A 21491-nucleotide genomic window follows, 5' to 3' on the forward strand; every position below is an offset into this window, starting at 1 on the left:
CATCAACATACATGCAATTCTTAGTTCACACAGACTTTCAAGTCAACATGAACTGGAAGCTGCGACCGTTTCATTTTTTTTTTTCGTATTGTGACGTAGTTCCTAGAGAAACTGAATATTAAATGAGAATCAGTGGGCGTGGCTTGTTTTGTTTTTTCCACTGCGAGCTGATTGAAGTAAAGTAGGCGATTCATTCAGAAAGTTTGGGAAAAGGGTTTTGGGAGAGTTATTACAACCTAACAGACACCTCTTCCTCACCATTTCTGTTTGTTGTCATGGCGCTGTCAAAATGGGAAGTTTTAGGGGCGTGGTTAAGTACCACGCCCCCTACCTGAGAGAGATGTAATCTGAGAATTGAACTGAAAACAATCAGGAAATGCATTTTCAGATTTCAATGTTAGATTACAGGGGTAAACAATTTTTTTGTCTTAATGACAATGCACAGATGATTTTTTCACCACAAAATAAGTAATGTGAGCTCCCTTCATACCATTAATTTGCTAAGAGGGAATTATACACAAAAAGAAAACCCCACCCCCTACTTAATATTCCATTTTCTATTGAAGTACATCAACAAACATGCAATTTCCAGTTCATGCAGACTTTAAAATCCACATGAATTGGAAGCTGCCACCTTTTTTTTCATATTGTGACGCAGTTCCTAGAGAAACGAAATATTAAATGAAAATCAGTGGGCGTGGCTTTTTTCTGCTGCGAGCTGATTGGATGGATTAAAGTAGGTGTTTCATTGAGAAAGTTCGGGAAAAGGATTTTGGGACAGTTATTACAACCTAACAGACACCTCCTCCTCACCATTTCTGTTTGTTGTCATAGCGCTGCTAAAACTAACAGTTTTAGGGGCGTGGTTAAGTACTGCGCCCACTACCTGAGAGAGATGTAATCTGAGAATTGAACTGAAAACAAACAGGAAGTGCTTTTTCAGATTTCAATATTGGATCACAGGGGCAAACCATTTTTTTTTCTTAATGACATGCACAGATGAATTGTTCACAACAAAACTTGCAATGTAAGCAAAATCAACATGGTTAGTTTTGATTTCATGGACACTTTAAGAACAATCATTAGCAAAAATAAAGTTCAAAAACAGAAATGGATATTTTCTACTCACAAACTACACACCAAAACATACATATAACAAATTTAAAACCATTTTTTTTTCTGTTGGTGAAATTACTAAAGTCTAAAACATTAGTGTAGTTACCATACCGCCAAATTAAACCCTTTGAAAAAGCAGAAAATCATCTCCTCCTGCGCTGCGCTTTTCCTTCAGTCAGTGTCAGTCCTGGTGTGTTAGGAAGACTAATAATGTTCTGCTCTGTAACCTGCCTCCTCATCGCCTGCCTTGATAAACTGTGCTTGATTTATCAGGCTGTTCGCATCAGTCCTGGACTTCACCGCACTTCATCACCTGACGGAGGCTTCATAATCGCGCCAATCAGACACCGATTTATGAGTGAACAAATCCCCAAACCTCCCCGGAAATATTTCTTTTTATCTTCCACCGTTATTGCCTTTCTGCTTTGCACACACGTCAGGTGAATCATTCGCCCAAATTGCTTTAACTTACGGCACGATTATGTATCTACGTATGATTTAGCACATGTGATCATTTGTGTTTTTCTAGTGAGATGTCATTTGCGGATGTACTGTATGGTGTAATTAAACAGTATGCTATGCTGTTTATATAATGGCTTGAATTAAATTAAATAATTGAATTAAATTAAAAATTGAATTAATTAATTAATTTGTTACTTCTGAAGCTGTTTTAGGTTGAATCTGTACTTCTTAGATGGTTAGCATAGGGCCTTTCCTCGGGTTATTTTATTCTGTTGGCTGCTCATTTAGTTTTATCGGAAACATATTTTATGTATTATTTGCTTTTTTTTTTTTTTTGATGAATTTGGACATTGAGAATTCTCTTGGTTTCATTACAATTTAAGTCATTATATTCTAGCTCCCTCCATGACCTTTTTGTGTCCTTGTATGTATGTCATGATATTAAGTTAGCATTTTTAATCATATATATAATTTAAAAAATGGAATGATATTCATTATATAATATTCAGCAAAATAATAATAATAATATTAATAATAGTCACAATAATTAATTTAATTCATAACAAAAACATTATTTAACATCATTATATAATGTATTCCTAATTTATTTATTTATTTATGTTGTTGTTGTTATAATTATTATTATTATTATTTATTTATTTATTTTTAATTATTATTATTATTATTATTATTATTATTATTATTATTATTATTATTATTATTATTATTATTATTATTGTTGACAGTAATAATAAAATAATAATCATTGTTATTGTTCATTTATATTATTATTGATAAAAATAATAGCAATAATAAATAATAAGAATAATAATAAGAATTATTGTTGTTGTTGTTGTTGTTGTTGTTGTTGTTGTTGTTGTTGTTGTTGTTGTTATGGATGATGATAATAATATTAATCATTATTATTATTATTATTATTATTATTACAATTATAATTATTATTATTATTTATATTATTATGATTATTATTTTTAAGAGTATGAAATATTTAGTGTTTGTCTGATATCCATGTGTTCCTAATTATATGAAAAAATATATAATATGTTCATAATAATTTATTATTATTATTATTATTATCATCATCATCATTGGTAATAATAATAATTATTTTTTATATTTTAATATTGGTGTTATTATTGTTATCATCATCATCATCATTATTATCATAATTATTATTACTGTTGGTAATAATGATAATCATTGTTATTATTATTTTTAGATTATTATTATTATTGATAATAATGATAATAAACAATAATCATTATTATTATTGTTATTCATATTGTTATGGATGAAATAATAATAATAATAATAATAATAATAATAATAATAATAATAATAATAATAATAATAATAATAACTGGCGGTTCATTCCGCTGTGGCGACCCTGATTTATAAAGAGACTAAGTCGAAAAGAAAATGAAGGAATTAATAATAATAATAATAATAATAATAATAATAATAAAAATTATGTAATTGCAGCTCCTACATTCTGGCATAACAATGGACACATTTTCCCCTCCGTGTCCGTTTTAATATTTAGCAATATACTCAGACATTTTGTCACTCACTTTCTTTCTTTCTTTTTTTGTTGGGCTGTGCAGCCCCAAAACCCACCAGTCCCAAATCACACTCTTCATAACTGCACATCAAATATCTTGTTATTGCCTGTGATTGTGTCATACGCATGTACCGACAAATAGCTTGTTGAAAACCCGGCGCTCAGGCTGGATTTGTCCTGTATTTAAGCCAGGGCCGGTATAAAGTGTGTGGGGATTCTAGTGGGCCCCTTGGCCCCTCCAGTCCCCTCAGTGCTGGGCTTTGGCTGTCTCAGCTCACTGGCTCAGTCAGCATTGTTGCATATTTAATGTCCTGATGAACGCTTCCACCTGCTGACACAGGCAAAGTGACAGAACAATACACCTCCAGCCCCCTCCGTCCTGCGGCCGCCAGCTTCACAGCCCCTAAACACGCCATCATGCTATTTCACATCCACACACTTCACAGCCTGAGCCGCATTCTGTCTATGGCACAAGTCTCGTCTGTGTATATATTTCGTCCCTTCCCTCATCTCGGTCACCCGTTCTCGCTCTCCAGTCGTCCCATGGGAGCTTTATCCCACTTTCATGCATTTTCGCTCATTCCTGTGACCAGTTTTTTTGTGATCTGTGATTTGTGATGTCTCGCATTTCTTTCTCCTACACTGACCCACCAAAGGCCTCAAAAGACCAATTTACATGCTGTAAAAAAATTTTATTTTTATTTTTAGAGTACGTTTTAGAAGGAAATACACTGTTACAGAATTCCTAATTAAGCATTTTGACATTTAACTCAATGTGTTAACTTGACGATGTTATACTATTTGTGAAATTTACTAGAGATTTCAAAGAAAAATGGTCAAATTGTCAAAATTATCGAAAAAAAATATTTCCATCTGATTTCACAGGAGAATGTAACTGCTTTACGCATTGACTAATTTGTACAATATCATGGGCACTAAACTATAACTCAGTCACTAACCATAACTATCATAGGGTCGTGAACAAAATGAACTTAATTGAGATTAAATATATACAAAATTAGCCTGTAAATTAAAAAGTTACAAAATACTTTGAATGAGCAACTACACAAAATATTTTGATGACTTTAATATGTAGCATTTATTTCATTATTTATTTATTTAAATCATTTTGCTCGATTCAAACTCACTTTATATGTTCATTACTGGATGAATCATCATTTTTGAACAAATCTCTTGAATGATTCAGTTACTCATTCATACAATAGTTTCATTCATATTTTTCTTAAATTAATTTCTTGAGCAAATGATTCAACGAGTAATTTAAAATGACTTCATTGGTGGCATTACTGAATGAATGTGTGCTCTTGAACAAACCACTTAAACAAATAATGTAATAACTCATTCACAAGTAATTCATTACTGGTTTCATTACTGGATGAATCAGCGTTTTTGAGCAAATATCTTAAATGAATGTCTCAGTGACTCGTTCATACTGACTTCATTTCATTCATATTTATTTTTAAACCAGTCATTAGTAAGGACTTACTTTGTTCCATTATTTAATAATTCTGTGTTTTTGAAAAAAAATCTCTTGGTAATTTATTATCATGGACCAACGATTCAAAGAGTCATTTATAAGGGACTTATCATTAGTGAATTAATACTTAAAAAAAGCACATTTCTTGAATGAATGATTGAGTGAGTCATTTTAAAAGACTTAATTGGTGGCCCTACTCAGTGAATCAGTGTTTTTGAACAAATCTCTTGAATGATTCAGTTACTCATTAATACTGACGTCAATAATTTAATTCATATTTTTTTTCTTAAACAAATCTCTTTAGCAAATGATTTAACAAGTGATTTAAAAGGACTTCATTGCTGGCATTACTGAATAAATGTGTGCTCTTGAACAAACCACTTAAACAAATTATTCAACGCCTCATTCACAAGTAATTCATTTGTTTCAATAATGGATGAATCAGCATTTTTGAACAAATCTCTTGAATGACTCCGGGACTCATTTATACTGACTTCAGTAGTCATTAATAAGGACTTACTTTGTTTCATTACTTAATGATTCACTATTTTTGGAATCTCTTGAACAAATGATTTAAGGAGTCATTCATAAGTACTTGTTTCATTGGTGAATTTAAATGTTTTCAAAACACATTTCTTGAATGAATGATTCAGTGAGTGATTCAAAAGGACTTAATTGGTGGCACTACTCAATGAATCAGTGTTTTTAAACAAACCTATTGAATTAATGCTTGAGTGAATCATCCACAGGGACTTAAATTGTTTCATTACTGATTATTATTAGTAGTATTTTTTAAACAAATCTCTTAAAGGATTGCTTTAATGCGTAATTCATATGTACTTATTTTATTTTATTACTAGATGAATGGGTGGTAAGCGGCAGCGCAAATGCAGATGTGAATGTTCGCTGTGATCATACATGTCAAAGCTTTAATAGACAACTGTTGCCAATAAGATCTTTTAACAAATAATTGTGCAGCTCTACAGTATACCGACCATACATTTATAGACCCCCTAGCCATTTTTCTCCACTTTTTGGACATCTTGTCTCTGTTCCAAAGCATTTCTAAACTCTCATCCACACTCTTTTACTCATGGACGCCGGTCAGAGGAAGTCAGGCCGTGTTCAGCTTGATTTTAGTGTACTGATGTGGGCAGTGGATCCTCTGATGTGATCAGTTGGTCTCAGTGGACCTGCTTTACCGGGTTCTGACCACCTCTGACCATCACACAGCTTCCCGTAACACAGTCCACAGACAGCAAGACTCTGCTCTGCCCTGCCGCTAAAGGCTAAGTGAATACACACACACACACACACACACACACACACACACACACACACACACGGTCGAAAAGCAGGACAGCTGGGCCTGTCTATCCAAAAGTTCATCAATGTACCTACGTCCCTTTGTGAGTACAGAGGCTCTGTGAAGATGAAATATATACATTTATTAATGAAGCGTCAAGACTGCCAGGAGCTAAAAGGACAAAGCGGTTGGTAAAGTGTTCCCGTTTTAAGTAAGGAGCTTATAACCCTCACAGAGGATGTCCCATTTATTCTGCACGTTATTTTATATATATATATATATATATATATATATATATATATATATATATATATATATATATATATATATATATATATATATATATATATATATATATATATATATATATATATATATATATATATATATATAAGTCAGATGTATTAGCCCCCTTTGAATTAATATATTTTTTTATATATATATATATATATTTCCCAAATGGTGTTTAACAGAGCAAGGATATTTTTAGTGTGTCTGATAATATTTTTTCTTCTGGAGAAAGTCTTATTTGTTTTATTTCAGCTAGAATAAAAGCAGTTTTTTTTAATTTCTTAAAAACCATTTTAAGGTCAATGTTATTAGCCTCTTTAAGCTATATATTTTTCCGATAGTCTACGGAGCAAACCATCATTATATAATAACTTGCCTAATTACCCTAACCTGCCTAGTTAACCTAATTCACCTAGTGAAGCTTTAAATGTCACTTTAAGCTGTATAGAAATGTCTGAAAAATACCTAGTAATATATTATTTACTGTCATCATGACAAAGATAAAATTAGTTATTAGAAATTAGTTATTAAAACTTTATGTTTAGAAATGTGTTGAATATATATATATATATATATATATATATATATAAAAAATTTGTATAAATATTATTATTATTTTTTTTACATTTAATAAATGCCACCTTGATAAACAGAATTATTTCTTTAAAAAAAAAAATGGAAAAAACTGACCCTAAACTTTTGACGACTGGTAGCCTATAGTGTAGTTATTTATATTTATATTTATATTTATATTTATATTTATATTTATATTTATATTTATATTTATATTTATTTATTTATTTATTTATTTATTTATTTATTTATTTATTTATTTAAAAATGTAATAAAATATTTTACTTATATTAGATTTTTTTAAATAATTTGAAATAATAAAAAATAACATGAATCAGTATTTTAATATATAAAAAAATGTTAAATATATTATTATATATATATAGCAATAAAATAATAATTTACATATATATATTTAATAAAAATGTAAATGTATTGCTTTGCTTAATATTTGTTATTTTTTGGGCTATAAAAATGTTTATGACTTATTAATCAATATTTATTTCATCACTTAAATATTAAATATAATTGTTTTTAATAGGTGAAAACATTCAAGTATAATCAGTGGTCTCTTAAGCTTCAATGCTACATTTTACTTCTGTAAAAGCAAATAATTAAAAATATAATTTTTTTCTCAAGATATTTCCACCTTTTGTGAGATTTGTAATTACATCTGTAGTAGAAATGATACAAATAATTAATAAAACTTAATAATAAAATAAAAAAAAAAGAATAATAAAATAATAAGGCATTTCTGTGTGGAGTTTGCATGTTCACCCCGTGTTCGCGTGGGTTTCCTCCAGGTGCTCCGGTTACCCCCACAGTCCAAAGACATGCGCTATAGGTGAATTGAATAAGCTAAATTGGCCATAGTCTGTGAAAAAGTGTGTTTCTCAGTGTTGGGTTGTGGCTGGAAGGGCATCCGCTGTGTAAAACATATGCTGGATAAGTTGGCGGTTCATTCCGCTGTGGCGACCCCTGAATAATAAAGCAACTAAGCTGAAAAGAAAATGAATAAAGGGATGAATGAATAAAATAATAACAAATAATTAGCTTAACATAGATATCTTTTCGCGCTGATTCAGAAACGTAACTAAAGCACAATTCCAATTATCCAACGAGCAGCGGAGATCATCATAACCAGTTGTGTCAAAACTATAACGTTCGTGTTCACAGACATAAACGCACAGCAGTCACAGCAACTGGACTTTTGCTATAAATTATTTCAAAGGCGCATCACCCCAGCGGCTTCATCAGTATCACTCTGATGCTATGTGAAAGCTCTCTCTCTCTTCTTCACTGTCTCCCTCTCTTCCTCCCGATTTTATTCATTAGTAAGCATTTGTTCACTGCACCATCTGAACTGCTGTCTGTGTGTTTTTCGACATGAGGCGACCACACTTTGATTACTCCATAGAAACCCAAGCGCTTCTGCCATCCTTGCATCACATCACCCCGCGCATCTTTAGTTAACGGCCAATTTAACACTAACACACGCTCCCCATCAGGCCTGCGCATCACACAAATTCTGATTTATTTGTATTTCACACTAGAACAAGGTTTCAACCATTTCAAGAACATGTATGTGTGCGTGCGTGTTCCTCAGCCCCGTTTTTCTCTCACCTGGGATACATACTTCTTTACATTCCATAGCTGCTCTTGTTCATATGGGCATATAAAGAAGTATGTCTACCAAGCAGGATATATGGGCGCATGGATGGATTTTCCAAGTGTAACAATCCTCAGATATGAGCATTCAGATGCAGGTAATGAATATGAAGGACTCTTCCGCCAAAGAAGCAGCGCAGTTTTTTTTTTTTTTTTTGTCTTTAAGCGACTTTTGAAACTTTTAAATCTCACCGCATGACACTATACTACAATATTCATCACATTTGGAAATTACACACACTCCTGTGACTTCACAGGTCAAATTCTCAGATGTTAAGAGATTTTACACATCAATAATCCAACTGAACAGCAAAGGATGGATGTGGAAATAAATAAAAAGAAGACAAATCAATACAAAAAAAGCACATCCATGTTGTATTTGACGCTCCACAAACGCAACTGCGAATATCAGAATTTATAGATTCATAGTTTTTCTTCTTTCCCCCTTCATCCTGCAGAAACTGCATTGCTGCACACACACCCACACGCTCACTCACACACACAAGGCAGCATGTGCTAGTTTTACAGGAAGAGCAGTTTTTCACTTAGTCTACGGCGAGCGCAGCCACACACGATTCACCTTGACTGTCAGCCCGAGAGGTGCAGAGAGAAGCACAGAGAGATTTTGGCGCTTACCTATAGTGAAGTGGCTGTCAGGTAGATCACCCCCTGCTTCAGATGGGCCAATGCACCATGGAGGAGGAATAAAACAATAAAGGGCAACCAGGAAGAAGTGCTCTAGCTTTTCCTCTCTCAGTGTCCCAGGTGCTGCCTCTGCAGTCTCTCTCTCTCTCTCTCTCTCTCTCTCTCTCTCTACTTCACATTCTCTCATTCTATCTTACACTCTTTCTGTCCCTCCTCCTCCCTCCTCTTCTCTTCTGCCCCATCTCTCTTTCTCACACACACACACATATGCAAGTTAAGAGTATGGACTGTCGCGTGCCATGATCTTCTTAGGTCTGCAAATGAATGGGGAATAAACGTGCCTGACCTGCCCTCTCTACATTTCTCTTGTCCAGCTCTCTCTCTCTCTCTTTCTCTCTCTCTCTTTCTCTCTCTCTCTCATCATCTATAATGCACAGCCTATAGAGCCAGTACACTCCTCCTCCTAATTCACTGGCTACCTTTATCCCTCCCCTCTTTCTCTCTCTCTCTCTCCCTCTCTCTGACCCCTGACACTCTCTGTCTCTTACTCTGCATTCACTCGCTGTTTGAAGTGCTTTATAGGCATGGGGGATTCATGCAGATTTGTGTTGCTTGGGGGGTGATTTGAGGTTGCATTGGGTGCAAGAAAAATATACAATTGTGAGGGGATTATATATGTGTGTGTGGAAAACGTGTCTTTAAGGGTGTGATGGCTCTGAAGAACACCAGGTGTAGTTTCGACGAGAATTTATTTGGGCTAAATACACCACATGTGATGTGCCTTGTTTAATTTAGGCACAATGCACTTGAGGGAGGTGTGGTGGCGCAGTGGGTAGCATGATCGTCTCACAGCAAGAAGGTCGCTGGTTCGAGCCTCGGTTGGATCAGTTGGCATTTCTGTGTGGAGGTTACGTGTTCTGCCCGTGTTCGCGTGGGTTTCCTCCTGGTGCTCTGGTTTCCCCCAAATGTCCAAAGACTTGCGCTATAGGTGAATTGAGTAATTGTCCTTAGTGTATGTGTGTGAATGAGAGGGAATGGGTGTTTCCCAGTGCTGGGTTGCAGCTGGAAGGGCATCCACTGCATAAAACATATGCTGGATAAGTTGGGGCTTCATTCCGCTGTGGCGACCCCAGATTAATCAAGTCGAAAATGAATGAATGCACTTGACGATTTCTGATAGGTGACCCCAGGGTGTGTTTGTGTAAACTGCAGGTTACATTTGTTTTGTCTTCTGTGTATGCAGCAGGGTGTGTGTTTAAAGGTAACACTTTATTTTCTGGTGTCCTTGTTATGCGTTGATATTAGTTTTGCTTAGATATTAGTATTGATCATTAGTTATGGTAGTTACATGCAATATATCAAAACCAAGTCTTTTTCTTAACCATAATTGTATAAAAACAAGCACGGTGGAGCAGTGGGTAGCACGATAGCCTCACAACAAGAAGGTCGTTAGTTCGAGTCCCGGCTGGATCAGTTGGCATTTCTGGGTGGAGTTTGCATGTTCTCCCCGTGTTGGCGTAGGTTTCCTCCGGGTGGGCCGGTTTCCCCCACAGTCCAAAGACATGTGCTATAGGTGAATTGAATAAGCTAAATTGGCCGTAGTGTATGTGTGTGAATGTAAAATGTAAAATCCGCTGCCTAAAATATATGCTGGATAAGTTGGTGGTTCATTCCGCTGTGGCGACCCCTGAATAATAAAGGGACTAAGCTGAAAAGAAGATGAATGAATGAAAATATTTATATTCCTTTGTACTTAAATAAACTAAAAAGTCGTAACACAAGCACCTAACATCTTGTGTAACCCAATTTTAATAATTTAATAAAATAATTTTTTTTAATTCTGTATAATTGATAATAAAAGTGAGGGAATTAAAAAAAATAGTAAAATAAAAGTTTTTGGGGTCTGGTTTATGGTAATTGTATTATTTTCTAAATGTTACTACAATTTCAAATTAAAATGTAATATAAATAAATTATAGTATAAGTATAAATACTTATAAATGAACACATAAGTAAATAAAAATAAGCTATGTTTTTCACTAAAATATTTATTTTATAATTAAATTATCTTCAGTTTATTGAATAATATATTATGAATAATATGCATATAAATACATATTTTCAGACTTTTCTTAGTGTAACAGTAGACATCAATGGCATATTCTTACTGTATATACTGTAAATATACAATTTATAAGTAAACATAAAACAAAAGCTTCCAATATTTCTCACAATCTCACAAATTGACCTTGAAGGTTTGATCTGAAGTTAGAATATCTAAGATTTGATATACTGTATAGACAGCGCTCAGCATATGTACAGTAAGTACACCCCTCTCAAATCTATCTTTTAAATCCATAGTTGTTATTAGGAAGCTATACAATATTATATTTGGGCATATACACTAGATTAGTCAGTACTGAAGCCAAATCTGGAGCTAATCTAGCAAAATAACTTACAAGAACAGTCCAAAAACTAGAACACCCAAAAGTATATGTTAGAGAAAAATAATAAATACAAATTTAAAAAAGAGAAAAAATCAAGAGAAGCAAAAATGGAAACATTTTGTTGAAATTGTCTAGGTTGTAATTTATTTTTGCAATATTTTGATTGAATTTAATAGTATTAACTTTCAATTTCCCAATGTGTTTGGTTTTAATAAATATATCTGTCTAATAAATCAGTTTTGTTTAAATACACCAAAACTGACTGACTGTATTCACTGAGAAATGAATAAAAATATTCATTTTCAAAATGGGGTGTACTCAATTATGCTGAGCACTGCATATATTTACACACTGTATATATATATATATATATATATATATATATATATATATATATATATATATATATATATATATATATATATATATAAAGGATATGTATATGATGTGTGTATAAAAAAGATGTCCATGTAGTGTTAAATAGAAATGTATGTCTTTTTGTGTGTCGGAGAGCTTCTTTCACCTGAAAATCCCCTCTGCTCTTTCCTTCCCTGATCAATACCAATTTATAAGCAAATGCTGCTCAGCTGACATCGTCCCTTTAATGAATTAAACCATTGCTGATGCCACTCTACTAATGAAGCCCTTCTCATGAGTGTTAAGCAAATCTACCAGGTTTATTTTGCATATGTGGGGCAGAGTGACTGTTTAAGTATAAAAAAAAGGTTTTACCAGTCCAACCTGAGTAAAATATGAAAAGAAGCGAGACAGTAAGAATATATGATGGCAGCAGTCTTACTCTCTCTCTCTCTCTCTCTCTCTCTCTCTCTCTCTCTCTCTCTCTGTGTGTGTGATAGTGTGTGTGTGTGTGATAGTGTGAATGATATGTGACTGATAATTACAGCAGAGGGCAGTCAGAGGAGGAACAGACCACATCTCTGATCCAAAGCCACCATGTGGTTTATAACACCAGACGGCTGATTCCTTTATGGAACGAGCGTTAATTACTTTTTGACCATAGATAGATAAGCAAAAGTGTGAAAATATGAATAGTTCTATATAAAAAAAAGGAGGTGGGGATTGTGAGTGATCTGATACTATCTTAAACACACTAGCCTACATGCTGCGCGTGCTGTAGATGAGAATTCAAAGGCGCAAGGCGAGTCTTAGCGCGCATACAGAGCAGGACATATTTATGCATGTGATCAGAGCAGCCTCTCCCATCACACTCCGCATGTCCCACAATCCAACACTGTCTGTTTTATGCTCACACAGTCATCGCGATGAGACCACAATACGCCGCTTGAGTGTTGATGGTATATTTGCTCTGTCGTTGGATTGAAATGCCTTTTCAAACAACAATGGTCAGCTGAAACCAGTTTAGGCTGTTGCTGAAAGTCTGATTTTAGTAGGAGCAACATAATAATAAATGATCAGTAAAGTTGGTTGATGACAGTAAAAAATAATTTATTAGAATTAAATAATAATAATAATAATAAGTATTATTATGATTATTATTATTATTATAGAATATTTATGCTTATTTATTGCATAACATTGGTTTCTCTGCAGTTTTTACACTGTTAAAAGCACAGAGTTTAATAGAAGCTACAGAAACCTTTTAATATACTTAAACAATTCAAATTTTATTAAATTTGAAAGCATTCGTTTTTATTCATTACACATCATTTTGTGTTGCAGTGTAGTTCAGCTCAGTTCGGTTTAAATTAAGCTGCTTTAAAGACTGGGATTTCAATAGAAACAAGCATTTGTTTTGTTCATTACGTTCAATTCTGTTCATTTCGATTTAATTAAGGCTGAATTTAAATGAGTTTAGAGCATGTGGCTCTTTTACATTAGACACAATTAGATCCAGTTGAGAAAATATGTATAGTTTAGACTAATTAAACAATATTTGAACATTCACTTTTCACTGTATTTTAATACAACAGAACAAATAAGCACGTTTTAATACACTTGATTAGATGTTGTTGTTTCACATTCAAAGTACAATTGATTTTCGTTTAAACTGTTAGATAGACTTTAAATTAAGCAAAATGTGTTGGTGAGGATCTTAAACAATTACAGTAGTAAAAAAAAAAATAAAAATCTTTGTTTCAAATTAAATTTTCTGTCCAGCTGCCTTAACAGCTCATTGACAGAGGCACCACTTGCTTGCTAACAGCTAATAGCTAAGCAAATTATGGCTCTTCTTTCTGCATCAGCACTGCCTTCTGAGTAATTAAACTAAAAGTCCCTATCATAAATCAAACACACTCCTCCTGTTTTAACCCACCTCTCCCATCATCCCTTCCTTATAGGATATCAGACTGTGGTTTGTGTAAATCGACCCCTATGACCCCACACTGACACACACACACAGAGTCATGGCCGGCTCCTCATACAAGTCGTCGCCCTAGCAGCTCAACGCCATAGATAGCAGCATTACCAGGAAATGGGCTTGAACACCAATCGGTGCACATACACATAAGCAGGTGTACCATTCCTGTGTCTAACTGAACATCCAGAGCTTCACAAAGCTCCGGCCACCAGCAACAGCTGCTGCCATCCTGATGTCACCTGATCCATCTCAGCTTCTGTCCGCTCCGCATTTAAACATGACTGACAGCCCGGGGGCTCATGTCTGTCCTCCAGCCATCAGAGTAAAATTAGAAAAAGAAAAGTAAGCATCTCCCTGGCCCACCACAGGGCTAAATATCAATGTCAGGGGCCAAAAGTGGAGGAAGCTACAGTACACACTTTAAAGTTAAGAAAAGATAGGGTGTAAAAAACAATATTTAAAGATATTTCACATTTCTCAAGTCATCTAATAAAGAACCTTTTAGCTAAGGTCGCAGTTCTTAGGGTGATGCAGTGTAGAGTTGCTAGCTTTGCATGCTAACACTGCTGCTAAAACTACTTTGACAGGAGTCGGATGGCTGCACATCCCGTCTATGATTGTTCCCTCTTTTATCCTCACGCACGCACTAATACATCAACAGAAAAAGCAGAAGCGCGGACAGACTGAAACGTGTGAAACACACTTACAGTACGTGCATGTATATGTATTTACTCACAAACACACACACACACACACACACATATATACTCACCGGGGAGAGGCAGCTTGTGCATCCAAGATGCAGGGGGAGCGTCCATTCCCAAGCAGCTGATTCAGCGTTTGAGAATTTGAGGATGAGAGGAAAGAGAGAGGGAGCGAGAGAGGGTGGGGGGGTGTACAGATGAGAAAGAGATGGGGATGAAAAGAAATGCAGAGCATTGCTGTCAATACCAGAGTGTCCTCAGTTCTTCATGGCGCAAAAAAAGGATAGCAAATTATTACAAAAATAATGAGACCAGGTAAGATAAAACGACCCCAAAGACCTACGATTATCACCTCCCCACCTGTCCTAAGAAAAAAAAGAGAGCTACATATAGCGCTACGCCCCAATACCGGCTGAAACAGGAGTAGGAGAAAGTATGGACAGTATGCTGACAGGACTAAATGAGAGACGGAAAAGGAATGAGAAAGACGGAGCAGGGAGGAAGTCAATGTGAGTTAAAGAGCCAAAGATCGGATCATTTGTTAAACAGAAGCACCGCAGATGATGCAGCCTTTTTCTTGTTCTTCTCGTTTACCCTTACTGTATACTCCATCCTCACAGACAATCCTGTCCATACTTTGTCCAATAAACGTCCTTGTCCTATCACATGAGAAACGGTAGCCATTAAGGGCAAAAATGACGTCACCGATATACACGTCCACGTCACCGAAAACAACAAATGTTAGCTTAAAAAATACTTAATGTTGAATTCAGACATATTTTACGCCAAACGTGTTGACGGGACTGACGGGAAGTTTGCGAAGAGGCTGGTCGGAGGAGCCTCCCACTGCTCCGAAGCTTTTATACCCCGAGGGTCAAGGCAAAGAGGAGCCCCCCTGGCTCTGCACCCACTCCCATACACTGCCTGGCCTTATTTAGTGAAGCAGGGTAAAAAATAGCCCCTCAAGTGCTGCTGGCTTGCTCTGATCTGTAGAGGGAGGGGCTTGTGCTAAAGGAGGGGCTTATTGCCTATTGGGAATTGCGTATCTTCCTTTGTCACCCAGATACCTCCTTACCTACCATTCTTTTTTATAACTACCATGTCCTTACCAAAAAAAACCCTCTCCTTTCGTCAGCACACCTTAAATTCCCCATGTTGCCTCCCCGCACCTACAACAGCTTGGCCTCTGGTATTTTTAGGCAGGCCAAATAAAGAGGTGTGTAAGTTCCAGCCTTGCCCTACCCTGCACCACCCAGCAGTTCCATGCTCTCTGCTATCTATGGTCAGAGTCACTGAGACTGAAGAGAGAGCCACAGACGTAAAGAGAGTCACTGCAGTGCTTTTGTGCATCACATTGATGGAATGGAATTCTTTATTTGTCTTAGTTGATATGTTAGGAAAAGTGAGTCAAATAGACTCACATAATCCATCGAGAGTCATCCCCCCCTGAATCTTGTTTGGGTCTTTATTAATTTAGTCATTGAATAATTGATTGATGCAGTGTTGAATCATTTACACAGCGATTTTCTGTAGTCTGGAGTGTGTGCTTTGATTGTAACAGAGGAGTTAAGATGTGTATGTGTGTTTGTAAAGATTTGGTTCCTCGCAAGGGGTTTTGCTCAATTTTCCCTAGCGCCTCGAATCTCAGTGTGCTTACTGTGTGATATCGGTGTACCTACAGTATCAAACGTCTCTATCTTGTTGCTGGTCAGAATGATACTGAAAGATTCTAGAGATTCATCACATGACTTAAATGGTCTTTTATACCAGACTGAGGCCAAGAGTGTCCAGTCCTGCTCCGGTGCAGTATTATTATCCTGAATGCTTTAATGGCAATCTTACTTAAATGCTACTGAACTTAAAAATCACTGTTTTCAGAATTGTGTCTATACAGGTACCATGTTTGAGTAGGAGTAAACATTGTATTCTGGACTTAGTGCATTCCCCATGATGTCATTGTCATGTGGCCTACTAGCCTCAGTTGTCTCTCTCCACTAGCATTCACAACTCCTCTACGCTGGTCTCATGGGATCGTCTTAGGACTCTAGGTCACATTGGATTATGTACCACTCAAACCAAGCAGGAACTCGTCATCACAATTACTATTACTGTATGGAATTTTGTGGGCATGTCAATTGTTATGAATGTGATTTTCCCACTCTGATTTTGTTTCTTTTTGAGTTGGTTGCACAAATTCATAATTTAGTTTGAAGGTGACCGCACCTTAAAGGCCCTTTGAGGTCATGATTTAATGGTGCAAATGTATGACTTGCTCTAAACTCAATCACGGCTTGACAAAGTGTTTTTTTTTACCTGTATGTTGACCCCCCAACCCCATAGCTTTGTAATGAAATGGGCCACCTTGTTAGGTTTGATCTTTACATTAGATGAAATACGCAGAGCTGCTGCAGTTGCACTAAAGCAGGAGATGGTGTTATAGCAAAGAAAGCTTTTGTAGATGCCAAGAGTGTTTTGGAAAAGAATGAACATCAATGGTTTGTTATCTTTGGTTTTTGAGAATGGAGATTATTCTGATATCAACAACAAAGACGTTTCAGACTCAATGGTAGTGAAAAGTCATAAATATTAACTATGCAACTTTCACTTGCAGATCATGATGTTCTGCTAATAAGGATTTCTATATAGACTCACCAGCCACTTTATTAGGTACACCTGTCCAACCGCTCATTAACGCAAATTTCTTATTAGCCAATCACATGGCAGCATCTCAATGCATTTAGGCATGTAGACATGGTCAAGACGATCTGCTGCAGTTCAAACCGAGCATTAGACTGGGGAAGAAAGGTGATTTTGAACGTGGCATGGTTGTTGGTGCCAGACGGGCTGGTCTGAGTATTTCAGAAACTGCTGATCTACTGGGATTTTCACGCACAACCATCTCTGGGGTTTACAGAGAATGGTCTGAAAAAGAAAAAAATATCCTGTGAGCGGCAGCTCTGTGGGTCCAAATGCCTTGTTGGTGCCAGAGGTCAGAGGAGAATGGCCAGACTGGTTTGAGCTGACAGAAAGATAACAGTAACTCAAATAACCACTCGCTAAAACAGAGGTATACAGAAGAGCATCTCTGAACACACAACACGTCAAACCTTGAGGCAGATGGGCTACAGCAGCAGAAGACCACATCGGGGGCCATTCCTGTCATCTAAGAACAGGAAACTGATGCTACAATTCGCACAGGCTCACCAAAATTGGACAGTAGAAGATTAGAAAAACTGTGCCTGGTCTGGTGAGTCATTAGGATAGTAGAGTGAGAATTTGGTGTCAACAACATGAAAACATGGATCCATCCGGCCTTGTATCAACGGTTCAGGCTGGTGGTGTAATGGTGTCGGGGATATTTTCTTGGCACACTTTGGGCCCATTAGTACCAATTGAGCATCGTGTCAATGCCACAGCCTACCTGAGTATTGTTGCTGACCATGTCCATCCCTTTATGACCACAGTGTATCCATCTTCTGATGACTACTTCCAGCAGGATAACGTGCTTGTCATAAAGCATGAATCATCTCAGACTGGTTTCTTGAACACGACAATGAGTTCACTTTACTCAAATGGCCTCAATAGTCCTCAGATCTCAATCCAATAAAGCACCTTTGGGATGTGGTGTAACAAATCTTAAGCAACTGCATGACGCCATCATGTCAATATGGACCAAAATCTCTGAACATTATTTCCAGTACCTAGTTGAATCTATGCCACGAAGGATTAAGACAGTTCTGAAGGCAAAAGGGGGTACTAGTAATAGTGTAAACTAGTGTACCTAATAAAGTGGCCGATGATTGTATGTCCACGGTTCCACTGGCAGGGATGTGCTGGGTTGTGTGACCAGGTCAAAGTTAAATCCAAACAGAAAAAAAAAAATGGGTATGAGCATGAGGAATGAATTGTTGTGAATACAGTATACACTATACACACAAATTAAATCATGCAATATTTATTTGATTAATTCTACAGTGTTAGAAAGAGAAAGGTGAAGATGAATGGAGACAGCAAAAGGGATGATCCTCTCACAACTGAGGAGGACAGCAGCAGGAGGTAAAGAAAAGAAAACTATTGATTTCCACCTTAAAAAGGCAATCTCTACACAAGTGCTCTTGGGGAAACACCGTGTATGAGCTACTGCTATCTGTGTGACTTAATGCGTGTTAGGGTATTTGACTGTGTTATGAAGGTGCGATTCATCCATCCATTCTAGCTATCATTCTTGCAATCATTATAGCGTTTTATCTGTCATTCTACAATTCTGAAGTCTTTTTTATTTGTTAGTTCATTTGCTCAATTGTTTTTTCTATCTTTCCTTCTTTCATTTTTTTCTTCTATTTATCAAAAGCTCATATTGATTTTCATTTATCTTCTGGCTTATTGCCGTTTCCGTTGTACTGTTCATTGAAACTTTCACCCAGTTTCTTAAGAATTATTTGGCTTTGGTTAACACTATTAATTGGCAGTTAAAATACTAAATAATGTACTTTCATTCACATGTTTTTTCAAGTGTTTGCTGTCTTTTTGCCTTTGTTGTGTAGGCTCGAGTACAATGAGATGATTTTCACTCAGTTTTAAGTGTTTTTCAAGAGTTTATCAGCACTCATGTTTTTTTTTTCTTCTGTATTTATCTTATAAGCTTTTCCGCTTCTGTATAACCTCCTCAACTACAGTACACAAACACCAAAAGTTTGCGGGAAAAAGTTGCTAGCCATAAAGGAAAATGAAGTGAAATTAAACTCACCATTAAATCTTATTCATTCTGCTAATCCTGTGTGCTCAGCCAGACAGTTGTGTGCTTGTGCACTACCAAGGCCCATCACAGTTCTATATATTTTTTTACCCCTACACCTTCCCCTTGCCCTTGAAACAGGGTGTGAAGGGGAAGTGCTTCAAATTTTACCCCTAAGTATTGGGACAGCACTACAACACCTGCACACGTCATCATAAGTCATCATGTCTTACTTCATATGAGATCGATGATGTCGACTGCTGTAGTTATTCCAGTTACGTTTTTTTTTTTTTGTATTTATCTTTAGGAAATCACTGGAGGCAAATAATATAATGTTATCATCATGATTTAATGTGGCATACATACTGTGCATTTACATCGTGACCCTATTCATCTAGATACATGAAAACAACATAAACATCACATTAACGTTATACCAGACACCATAAAAAGCTCATTCCCAGCCACTAGACTTATCTGACAGGGTATTCGAGTGTCATCGAGTGACTGATGTGAAAGTATGTTGTGGGACTACTATACAGGAGTTATTATGGATTATAGATTTTTTAAAAGCATGACGGTAATACACAAACGCCGTTATAAATGTATTAAAGGGCACCTATGGTGAAAAATCTACTTTTCAAGCTGTTTGGACAGACATGTGTGTAGGTATAGTGTGTATAACGTCATATTGGGGTGATATAAACACACCCATTGCTTTTTTTCAATTTAACAACATAACAATGGTGGACCAACCGGAGAAGTTTTTAGATCGACCGCAACTTGACGTAGGCATGCAGTCCCCCCCCCCCCCCACCAATATTGATTGACAGGCGCGCAATACTACATCCTCAGTTTGTTGTTTCAAGTCCGCCATTTTCAGTGTGTGAGTTTTTTTTAGATGTAAGGCTCATTGGGCTCAACACAAGATCAACATTCACCACATGATCTCTCTCATCTGCGCCATTTTTGGTAACTTTAGGTGGGTTTCATCGCATCTGTCTTAAACATCAGCCGTTTTCATTTCTTGTGGTCACAGAAGCTCCCTGTGATCTTAACTAGGTGCAGCTAGAAATAAAATAACGAACTAGCCTGCAGATCGCACACCAGAAGCGCCACTCTGCAACGAACAACGTCACGCCAGGCAGCACAATGCATTTTAGAATTCTAAACATAGGTTTCTATCAGGGTACAGACAACGGCGCCTCAAGTCGTTGGCTATCCGTGGTGCCCAGCCATTACTCAGAACACTGTTCATATTTTTGCTGTGCCACAGAGCGCCATCTGAATAGTTTCATTTTAAATAACATGCGAATGTGCGAATCTGGTGTACCGTGTGGCGGCTCTGAGTGGCGCATCCAGTGCCTCAGTCAAAGTTATTCAGTGTGCGTGGTTATTAGGCTTGGTGTACAAGCTCAGAACTTTAAACAAAAATGATTTTGTAGTCTCTGCTTGGTCTGTGTCCGAGTCGTACATGAACGGTTGAATGCTGGTCCTCTCACCCATGTTGCTTCTCTCTATCTGCCTGTCTGTTGCCAAACACAAAGTGGGGGAGCTCTTGGCTCCACCCCCTTGTTACGTTGGGTGGGAAGTCGAAACTAATTTTCATGTGATGCATCACACCCCTAAAACAGCAACCTGTGTACACACCCCCAAAATGACACTTTTTAACACATTATAATAAAAAAATCTGAATTGTGTTTTGAACTGAACCTAAACTAGTACACTCAGAAGAACCATAATATTAATATTAAATCTTAAAAAAGGGGTAAACTAGGTGCCCTTTAAAACATATGCTTGTTTGTTGTAAACATTCATAATAATGACAAAAATACTAATTAGTGCATTTCCTTACTTCCATGTGCAGCCTTTTTGCCATTGTAGATGGTGTATTCTAAGAAATTTTCTTAGCCCTTGGTTTTGAGTGTGAACCTGAAAAATCTCAGTTTCAATGGCTATCTAGCCCTTCTGCTACTGTAAATTCAGAATCAAGGTATGTGAACAAATTGCAAATCTGATTGGTTAACCAGTATTTTTTAATGCCCGCGCTGGAAATTCTACTAAGTTGAGACTACTCAAATGATTTGTGGAAAGTGATTCCCTCAGTTTGTTTGAGTAATGGG

The 21491-nt window shown here is 36.3% G+C and overlaps 1 long non-coding RNA gene across 1 annotated transcript in view; it reads right to left on the minus strand.

Moving 5' to 3' along the window:
- LOC130216957 (uncharacterized) overlaps positions 1-15450 on the minus strand; it is a 36824-nt gene extending 21374 nt beyond the window's left edge. The window contains exon 1 of the long non-coding RNA XR_008835846.1: positions 14702-15450. This is a non-coding gene — a long non-coding RNA (uncharacterized LOC130216957). The remainder of the gene's footprint in view (positions 1-14701) is intronic.
- Between the last annotated feature and the right edge of the window lie 6041 nt (positions 15451-21491).

Source organism: Danio aesculapii, chromosome 23 (genome assembly GCF_903798145.1).
Source record: "Danio aesculapii chromosome 23, fDanAes4.1, whole genome shotgun sequence".
Lineage (NCBI taxonomy): Eukaryota > Metazoa > Chordata > Actinopteri > Cypriniformes > Danionidae > Danio > Danio aesculapii.